Below are 10,459 nucleotides of genomic sequence, written 5' to 3' on the forward strand. Positions count from 1 at the left end.
GAGGTGGCCATGAAGCATTTGCCTCTCATGTTAGAGGGCTCGGCCAGAGCGTGGCTAAATCAGTTGGCACCCAGCAGCATTTACACTTGGGAGGACCTCTCCCGAGTGTTTATAACCTTTGAAGGAACATGCAAGCGACCTGCAGGCCTTACAGAGTTGCGGTCTTGCGTGCTGAAGCCGAATGAAACTCTGAGGGAATACATCCAGAGGTGGATCACGCTGCATCACTCGGTTGAGAATGTGCCAGACCATCAAGCAGTTTGTGCCTTCAAGGAAGGTGTTAAATACAGAGAGTTGAATCTGAAGTTCGGTCGAACTGGAGAGATGTCTCTGAATCGGATGATGGAGATTGCCACCAAGTATGCTAACGGAGAAGATGAAGATCGACTCCGGAGTGGCAAGCAGAAAGCAGTCGCCCAGGAAACCGGAGGCAATTCCAGTCGGAAGCAGAAGCGGAAGGCCGAGCCAGCCGCTCCTGGGGAGGCCCTGGCCGTAGCCCAGGGAAACTTCAAGGGAAACCCAAGGGCACCTGGAAGCCCAAAAAAGTCAAGGATCAAGACGGAAATGATGTTTTGGATCTGCCATGTCACATCCACACCAAGAAGGATGAAGAGGGTAATTTTATTTACCCAAAGCATACCACTCGACAGTGCCGGCTCCTGATCCAGCAGTTCCAAGGAAAGCAGTCCAAGGATAAGGAAAAAGAGTCGGACAGAGTCGAGGACAAGGAAGACAGTGACGATGGATACCCCCAAGTCAATTCCACCCTGATGATTTTTTCCGATGTCGAAAGCAAAAGTCGACTGAAAGTCATTAACCGAGAGGTGAACATGGTTGCCCCGGCAACACCCAGTTACCTGAAGTGGTCTCAGACTGCCATCACATTCGACCAGTCTGATCACCCGACGCACATTGCCACCCCTGCGAGGCAAGCTTTGGTGGTCGACCCAATTGTTGAAGGCACTCGACTGACTAAAGTCCTGATGGATGGTGGCAGTGGCCTGAACATACTGTATGCTGAAACATTGAAAGGAATGGGCATTCCGATGTCCAGGCTCAACACCAGTAACATCAGTTTCCACGGAGTCATTCCTGGGAAGAAAGCCCAATCACTCGGCCAGATCGCTCTTGATGTGGTTTTCGGTGATTCAAAGAATTACCGCAAGGAAAAGTTGACATTCGAGGTTGTGGATTTCCAAAGTGCTTATCACGCCATTTTAGGCAGGCCAGCTTACGCACGCTTCATGGCCCGGCCATGTTACGTGTACCTCAAACTAAAGATGCCTGGCCCCAAAGGTGTGATCACTGTTATGGGCAATCAGAAGAAGGCGGAAGAGTGCTTTCAGAAGGGCTCAAAGATTGCAGATGCTCAGATGGCAGTGGTCGAGCTGCAAGAGTACCAAAAGACTGCCGATCCAAGCGAGTTGCTACGAGCCAAGAAGCCTGCTTCAGAATCAGCTTTTCAGTCGTCCGGTGAAACAAAGACAGTCCACATTCACCCGACCGACCCCGATGCTGCCCCGACTCACATCTCAACGACGCTTGACTCCAAATAGGAAGAAGCGCTCATCCAACTCCTCCGTGAGAACTGGGACATCTTCGCATGGAAACCCTCTGACATGCCTGGAGTTCCCAGGGGGCTGGCTGAGCACCGTCTACGGGTCGACCCAAAATTCAAGCCTGTGAAGGAACATCTTCGACGGTTCGCCGTCCAGAAGAAGCAAGCCATTGGCGAGGAGGTGGCTCGGCTCTTAGCAGCAGAGTTCATCCGAGAAATTTACCACTCCGAGTGGCTCGCCAATGTAGTCATGGTCCCCAAGAAAGACAAGTCACTTCGCATGTGCATTGATTTCAAACATATCAATCGGGCCTGCCCGAAAGATCATTTTCTTCTCCCTCGCATGGACCAAATAGTCGACTCAACTGCGGGATGCGAGAGGTTGTCTTTTCTAGATGCTTATTCCGGGTACCATCAGATCCGTCTGTATGGACCCGACGAAATCAAAACAGCTTTCATCACCCCATTTGGATGCTTCTGTTATGTCACCATGCCGTTCGGCCTCAAGAATGCCGGAGCCACGTTCATGAGAATGATTCAGAAGTGTTTACTCACTCAAATCAGTCGGAATGTGGAGGCATACATGGATGATATTCTGGTCAAGTCACGGAAAGGTTCCGACATGCGGGCTGACCTCGCTGAAACCTTTGCCAACCTCAGGAGGTATGATATCAAGCTCAATCCATCAAAGTGCACGTTCGGAGTTCCAGGTGGAAAGTTACTCGGTTATCTTGTTTCCGAACGGGGAATCGATGCCAATCCTGAAAAAGTTGGCACCATACTCCGGATGAAGCGTCCTGTACGCGTGCACGATGTCCAAAAGCTTACAGGCTGCTTGGCCGCTCTAAGTCGATTCATTTCTCGTCTCGGTGAAAAGGCGCTGCCTCTTTACCGACTGATGAAGAAGTCTGACAAGTTCGAGTGGACTCCAGAAGCTGACGCAGCATTTGCAGAGCTCAAAGCTCTGCTCTCCACCCAGCCGGTGCTTGCTGCCCCAATCAGCAAAGAGCCTCTGCTGCTTTACATTGCAGCCACAGGACAAGTTGTCAGCACAGTACTTACGGTCGAGCGGGAAGAAGAAGGAAAGGCCTTCAGAGTTCAGCGCCCAGTCTATTATCTGTCCGAAGTTTTGACCCCTTCAAAACAAAGATACCCTCACTACCAGAAGCTTGTATATGGGATTTACATGACCACGAAGAAGGTCGCACATTACTTCTCTGACCACTCCATTACAGTCGTCAGCGACGCCCCACTGTCAGAGATTCTGCATAACAGAGATGCAACTGGTCGAGTGGCCAAGTGGGCGATTGAACTCCTTCCCTTAGATATCAAGTTTGAAGCAAAGAAGGCTATCAAGTCCCAAGCAATCGCAGATTTCATCGCCGAGTGGATTGAACAGCAACTTCCGACTCAAGTTCACTCGGAGCACTGGACCATGTTCTTCGATGGATCTAAGATGTTGAATGGTTCCGGTGCTAGGGTAGTTCTAGTCTCCCCCCGAGGAGATAAGCTCAGATATGTTCTCCAGATTCACTTCGATTCCTCCAACAATGAAGCAGAGTATGAAGCACTTTTGTATGGGTTGCGCATGGCCATTTCACTCGGCGTCCGTCGCCTCATGGTCTATGGCGACTCAGATTTGGTGGTTAATCAGGTGATGAAGGAGTGGGACGTCAGAAGTCCAACTATGACTGGTTATTGCAATGCAGTGAGAAAGCTAGAAAAGAAATTCGAGGGGTTAGAGCTTCATCACATCCCCCGACTGAAAAACCAAGCAGCTGATGATCTGGCAAAGATAGGCTCCAAGAGAGAAGCCATTCCCAGCAATGTGTTTTTGGAGCACATCCGCTCGCCGTCAGTCCAGGAGGATCCTTTCACAGAAGAAGCCCCACAACCGAAAAGTGCCACAGATCCGACTGAAGTCGAAGTTCCTGCTGTGGTCGACCTAATCATGGAAGTCTTGGCAATCACTCCCGACTGGACGATACCATACATCGCGTATATCCTAAGGAAAGAGCTCCCAGAAGACGAGGAAGAGGCTCGACAGATCGTCCGCCGATCCAAGGCCTTCACAGTCATAAAGGGCAGTTGTATAGAGAAAGCGCGACTGGAATCGGTCAGAAGTGCATAACACCAGAAGAAGGTCGGATAATCCTTGATGATATCCACTCGGGAACCTGTGGCCACCATGCGTCCTCTCGGACCATTGTGGCTAAAGCATACCGAGCGGGATTTTACTGGCCTAGAGCAAATGAGATGGCAAAAGAGATAGTCGACAAGTGTGGAGGCTGCCAGTTCTACTCCAACATGTCACACAAGCCTGCATCAGCCCTGAAGACCATTCCTCTCGTCTGGCCATTTTCTGTCTGGGGACTGGACATGGTTGGTCCACTGAGAATAGGCAGGAGCGGATTCACGCATGTGCTTGTGGCAGTCGACAAGTTCACCAAATGGATTGAAGCCAAGCCTATCAAGAACCTCGATGCTGGCACTGCTATCAGTTTCGTCAGAGGACTAACATTCAGATATGGAGTCCCTCATAGCATCATCACTGACAATGGGTCAAACTTCGATTCGGACCAGTTCAGAGCTTTTTGCGCCTCTCAAGGCACACGAGTCGACTACGCGTCGGTCGCGCATCCTCAGTCGAATGGACAAGCTGAAAGAGCAAATGGTTTGATTCTCAAAGGACTGAAGCCTCGGCTGATGCGTGATCTCAAGCACGCGGCAGGTGCTTGGGTCGACGAGCTTCCGTCAGTTCTGTGGGGATTGAGGACCACCCCTAACCGATCGACTGGAAGAACTCCATTCTTTCTAGTTTATGGAGCCAAAGCGGTTCTGCCAAGTGATCTTCTTCACAACGCGCCCCGAGTCGAGCTTTACACCGAAGATGAAGCATAACAGGCCTGGCAAGACGCAGTCGACCTCCTAGAAGAAGAGAGGGAGATGGCCATGATCAGATCGACCATTTATCAGCAAGACTTGCGTCGATTCCACGCCCGGAATGTGAAGAGTCGAGCATTCCAAGAAGGAGATTTGGTCCTCCGAGTGGATCAACAGAAACCACACAAGCTTGCTCCTACTTGGGAAGGCCCCTTCATCATCACCAGAGTCCTCCACAATGGAGCGTATCACCTCTTCAATGTTGATCGCCAGATCGACAAGCCTCGAGCTTGGAATGCGGAACTACTCCGCCCCTTTTACACTTGAGCTCTCCCTTGGACGAGATGTAATAAGAAAAATTCCTGCAGTTCATTTTTATCAAAGGCAAGAGTGTTCCATTAATTGTTGTCACTTTTGTTTACATACGAAATCCCCCAGTGGGTGACTTAGCTGCGAATCCGTTTCGCCTAAGTTTGAAAAGATCCTACCGAGGGGAGAGCAAACCTCCCACTCGGGGGCTTAGCTGCAGCCCAGTGCTTGCCTAAGTGTTTGAAAAAATCCTACCGAGTGGAGAGCAAACCTCCCACTCGGGGGCTTAGCTGCAGTCCAGCACTCGCCTAAGTTCTCTCACTTAGAGACTTAGCTGCAGTCCGGCACTCGCCTAAGTTTGAAAAAATCCTACCGAGTGGAGAGCAAACCTCCCACTCGGGGGCTTAGCTGCAGTCCAGCACTCGCCTAAGTTCTCTCACTTAGAGACTTAGCTGCAGTCCGGCACTTGCCTAAGTTTGAAAAAATCCTACCGAGTGGAGAGCGATCCTCCCACTCGGGGGCTTAGCTGTAGTCCAACACTCGCCTAAGTTCTCTCACCTAGAGACTTAGCTGCAGTCCGGCACTCGCCTAAGTTTGAAAAAATCCTACCGAGTGGAGAGCGATCCTCCCACTCAGGGGCTTAGCTGCAGTCCAGCACTCACCTAAGTTCTCTTGCCTAGAGACTTAGCTGCAGTCCGGCACTCGCCTAAGTTCGAAAAAATCCTACCGAGTGGAGAGCAAACCTCCCACTCGGAGGCTTAGCTGCAGTCCAGCACTCACCTAAGTTCTCTCACCTAGAGGCTTAGCTGCAGTTCGGCACTCGCCTAAGTTTGAAAAAATCCTACCGAGTGGAGAGCAAACCTCCCACTCGGGAGCTTAGCTGCAGCCCAGTGCTCGCCTAAGTGTTTGAAAAAATCCTACCGAGTGGAGAGCGATCCTCCCACTCGGGAGCTTAGCTGCAGTCCAGCACTCGCCTAAGTTCTCTCACCTAGAGACTTAGCTGCAGTCCGACACTCGCCTAAGTTTGAAAAAATCCTACCGAGTGGAGAGCAAACCTCCCACTCGGGAGCTTAGCTGCAGCCCAGTGCTCGCCTAAGTGTTTGAAAAAATCCTACCGAGTGGAGAGCGATCCTCCCACTCGGGAGCTTAGCTGCAGTCCAGCACTCGCCTAAGTTCTCTCACCTAGAGACTTAGCTGCAGTCCGACACTCGCCTAAGTTTGAAAAAATCCTACCGAGTGGAGAGCAAACCTCCCACTCGGGAGCTTAGCTGCAGCCCAGCACTCGCCTAAGTTCTCTCACCTAGAGACTTAGCTGCAGTCCGACACTCGCCTAAGTTTGAAAAAATCCTACCGAGTGGAGAGCAAACCTCCCACTCGGGAGCTTAGCTGCAGCCCAGTGCTCGCCTAAGTGTTTGAAAAAATCCTACCGAGTGGAGAGCGATCCTCCCACTCGGGGGCTTAGCTGCAGTCCAGCACTCGCCTAAGTTCTCTCACCTAGAGACTTAGCTGCAGTACGACACTCGCCTAAGTTTGAAAAAATCCTACCGAGTGGAGAGCAAACCTCCCACTCGGGGGGCTTAGCTGCAGCCCAGTGCTCGCCTAAGTGTTTAAAAATCCTACCGAGTGGAGAGTAAACCTCTCACTCGGAGGCTTAGCTACAGCCCAGTGCTCGCCTAAGTACAAGACTCGACCCAATCCGCGAGTCGACCGCTACCTTCTCCCTCGGAGCTGCGTCGCAAATACAAGATTATTCCGAGTGAAGATCAAGTTCCACTCGACGAATCAAACCGTGAAGATATCCAACGAGAAATCAAGTTCAGAAAAAGCCCAAAAAGTCCTAGACCTCAAAGCACTTGAGCCCTCGGCTCGGCAGAGTTTAAACGGTTACAAATCCACTCGGCATCCCGAGGTAAATTCAAAGTTTTTCACTCCTCGGGAGGAGGACTGGAAGGGGCGACGAACTCATCCAAGTCGATCCCGTCGGCAATGCGGGTGGCAGCAGCGATGAAGGTCTCCATGAAGTCTTGAAAGCTGTGCTTCCTGGTATTGGCAACTTGGATGGCCGCCAGCTTTTCTTCTCGCGCCTCCTTGCAATGGACGCGGACCAGAGACAGAGCGACATCAGCACCACATCTAGCAGAAGATTTCTTCCATTCCGCCACTCGACCTGGGACTTCGTTAAGTCGAGCCATCAGAGACTCGAGGTCGTTCTGAAGCGTCGTCCCAGGCCATAGTGATGTGTCGATCCGCGACATCGCCACTTTCAGCCAAGCCAGATAGTCAACGACGCTGGCAGTACGAGACTCCAGACGGAGCACGTTCATTGCAGCCTCGTCCTTCACAAGAGAGTTAACAGGGTCCAAGCTTGGCTCCACTCAACTGGTCTCCTCTTCAAAATTCTGGCAAAGCTCTGCATACACGATTCAAGGATAAGACAATTTTCATAGACTGAGTCGACACAAAAACCAGTCGGAACTGAATGTGCACCTTCAAGCTTAAGGTACAACTTCTTGGCGAGGCTCCCCAAGTAGCTCTCCAGGTCGTCCCTCCCGCGAGCGATGCCTTCCAGCTTCTCGCTCAGGGTGAGGTTCTCCTTCTTCCAACGTGAACACTCCCTGTTGGCTTCATTCAGAGCAGTCTTCAGCTTGGTATTCTCTTGTTCTAAGTGGTCGACCGAAGCCAGGTTCTGTGCGGCCAGAGCGGTCTTGTCATCAGCCTCCTTACGGGCAGCAGCCAAGTCCTGATCCTTCTTCGCCAGAGCTTCGTTCAGTTTTTCTGCGAAGAATTGATGATTGAATCGGAAATAACAAAAGGGTACTCAAGCCTAAAGACTAACCAATCGACAAAGTCGCCTTACCTGCGGCGCCGTCTCTGACCTTCTGCAGCTCTGTTCTGGCCAGCTCCAGATCAAGGTTCAGTTGAATCTTCTGCTTCTCCAACTCAGTATAGCGAGCTACGAGTTCGCAAGATTTCTGTAAAAGCAAAATCAGTGGACAGACGTCCAAGATAAGTTGCTCCCGAGTAGCTAAGAGACAATGACGACGTTTCTAAGACCACAGCCGAATCAAAAACATTCGACAGTAGTCTCGGGGACTACACCCAGTGGGTGCACTCAGCGTGCCCCCACTGGTTCGACCAAAAAAAACAAAGAGAAAGAGAGAAAAAGTCGACTGCCCCAGTCGACCGGATACAGTTCCACTCGACCTGGCCCGACCCAACCGAGTGAAGAAATACAGCTACAGCAACACAATGTAAAGACTACAGTCGACTGCCAGCAGTCCACCGTAGTCTCGGGGACTACACCCAGTGGGTGCACTTAGTGTGCCCCCACTGGTCCAAAGGATTGGCAGACACACCCATTGGGTGTACAGATACAGATGCAAAAGATCTTCGGAAAAGAGACTCTCCAAACAGCATATCATAACAGACCAAGTGTCGAGTCGACTGACCTGGACGTTGCTCTGAAGAGCCGAACTCGCGTCATAGGCTGCTTGGCTGGCCTCCCGAGCCATCTTCACTTGCTCCATCATCATCCCCGCCTGGCGTATAGCCTCCTTTGCAGCAGCCGCTTGGTCCTCAGGTACGGGGTACGCAGCAAAAAGCGAAGGTGGATCCGCAGTCGATGCCGAGGGCCGTGCACTCGCCAGAGGAACGGCGAAGGTCACAGAAACCCGAGTGGTCTCACCACCATCCCGAGCCACGGCCTCGGACGCCGGAGCGGATTGGGGGGTCTTGTCAGCCGACGTCCTCTTGTGCCTCCTCACTCTCAACGGACCGTCGTCGTCGTCATCCGGGAGGTCGATAACATGAGGAGGAGCTACAAGGAAAACATTCAATCGAACAGAGTAGCAATAAAGGTTCAGTCGACTCAAAGGCAGGACGTCAGCAATCATACCAGGGTTGGAGGTAACAGCGTCCTCCATCTCTTGGTCGTCGTTCCTGGCGGAGACCTCAGAAGTAGCACCGCTGCAAATCTCGAAAGTTAATCAGTTGGTTCAGTGAATCGACCAAGGATCCGTCCACGGTCGACAAAGGAAAGCAAGTCTTATTATTACCCGGAAATGGTAGGAACAGCTATCTTCATCTTGGGCAGAGCCTTGGGCGGCTTGGATGGCGTCGCTCGTGGATGTTTGGGAGCCTTCCCAGTCGGCGGAGGAGAAGAGGTCCGAGGGCATTTCAATGACTGCCCAACAGGAGCAGTCGCCTTGCCACGTTCCCGCGCTGGATCGTGGGTGAGCTTGGATCGCCCCTCCGGGCGGGGGGGGGGGGGGGGGGGGGGGGGGTTCAACCTCCTCCTCCTCCCCTTCGCTGGAGAAGATGTCGTCGCCTCCCTCTCCCTCACCGTCGGACTCCCACTCGCCCTGGTCGTCCCCGCTCTCGCCTCCGCTCGCCTCCCCTTCCTCAGTCGACCCCTGTGCCCCGTTGGGCGTCGAGTACATCTTGGTGGTCACCTGGAAAACAACAGACAAGACGAAGGTCAGTCGACTTATTAAAGAAGACCAATGCAGAAGACAAGATATCAGTCGGGAGCACAAAGACATACCTGGTCCACCTCATACGAGTTGTCGAGTGGGTTTACCCTCCTGGCTCCTCGGGGGTTGTCTTTGTTCCCCGTGATGCTCGACAGCCACCCCTCCACCATCTCGTCGGTGACCTCCTCCGGGTGGACCCGAGTGGTGTCGTCAAGACCCGAATACAGCCACATCGGGTGGTCGCGGGCCTGGAGCGGTTGGATGCGCCTTTGAAGGAAGACCTCCAGCAGGTCCATACCAGTCACACCCTCGCGGACAAGCTCAACCACTCGACCTGCCAGCACCTTGACTTGGGCCTTTTCCTCCGGCGCGACTTTTAGAGGGGCAGGCTTCTCGGCTCGGTCGAGGGAAAAAAGAGGAAGACCAGTCGACTGTCCTGGGGTCGCCTCGTCCTTGCTGTAGAACCAGGTCGACTGCCAGCCACGGACCGACTCCGGGAAGGTGATAGATGGAAAACAACTCTTCCCCCTCGTCTGGATCGCCAGGCCCCCGCACAGCTGGATCACCTGCGTCCTCTCGTCACTCGACTTAGCCTTCTTGACCGACTGAGAACGGCAGGTAAAGATGTGTTTGAAGAGTCCCCAATGGGGTCGACAACCCAAGAAAGCCTCACACATGGAGATGAAAGTAGCGAGGTAGACAATGGAGTTGGGAGTGAAGTGGTGGAGCTGCGCTCCGAAGAAATTTAGGAAACTCCGGAAGAAAGGATGGGGCGGCAGAGAAAACCCTCGGTCGATGTGGGTGGCTAGGAGCACGCACTCACCGTCGCGGGGTTGAGGTTCGATCTCTCCCTCCGGAAGACGCGCAGCTTCGTGGGGAATGACTCCCCCCTCGACCATGTCGTCAAGATCCTCTTGCCGGAGCACCGATGGCATCCAGTCGCCCTGGATCCAACCTTTGGGCAGAGCGGTCCTGGAGGAGGATCCGCCCCGAGCAGACCTCTTCCCTTTCCCCCCCGCCGCCGCCTTCTTCGCGCGCTCCAAAGCAGTGGTCTTGCCCTTCAGCATCGTCGCCAGAGAGATCTCGCACGGGCTCGCGGCGCTAGGGTGAGAGCGGAGGTAGCGGAAGGACTGGCAAAGGGAGAGAGGAAGAAGGAAGGAGAAGAGAGCGCGCGGCTTGGAAACCCCGAGCCGGCAACTTATAAGGGGCCGCTCCCGAGTGGCTGACTGGTAGGCCC

This window comes from Triticum urartu, chromosome 6 (assembly GCF_003073215.2).
Source record: "Triticum urartu cultivar G1812 chromosome 6, Tu2.1, whole genome shotgun sequence".
Classification (NCBI taxonomy): domain Eukaryota; kingdom Viridiplantae; phylum Streptophyta; class Magnoliopsida; order Poales; family Poaceae; genus Triticum; species Triticum urartu.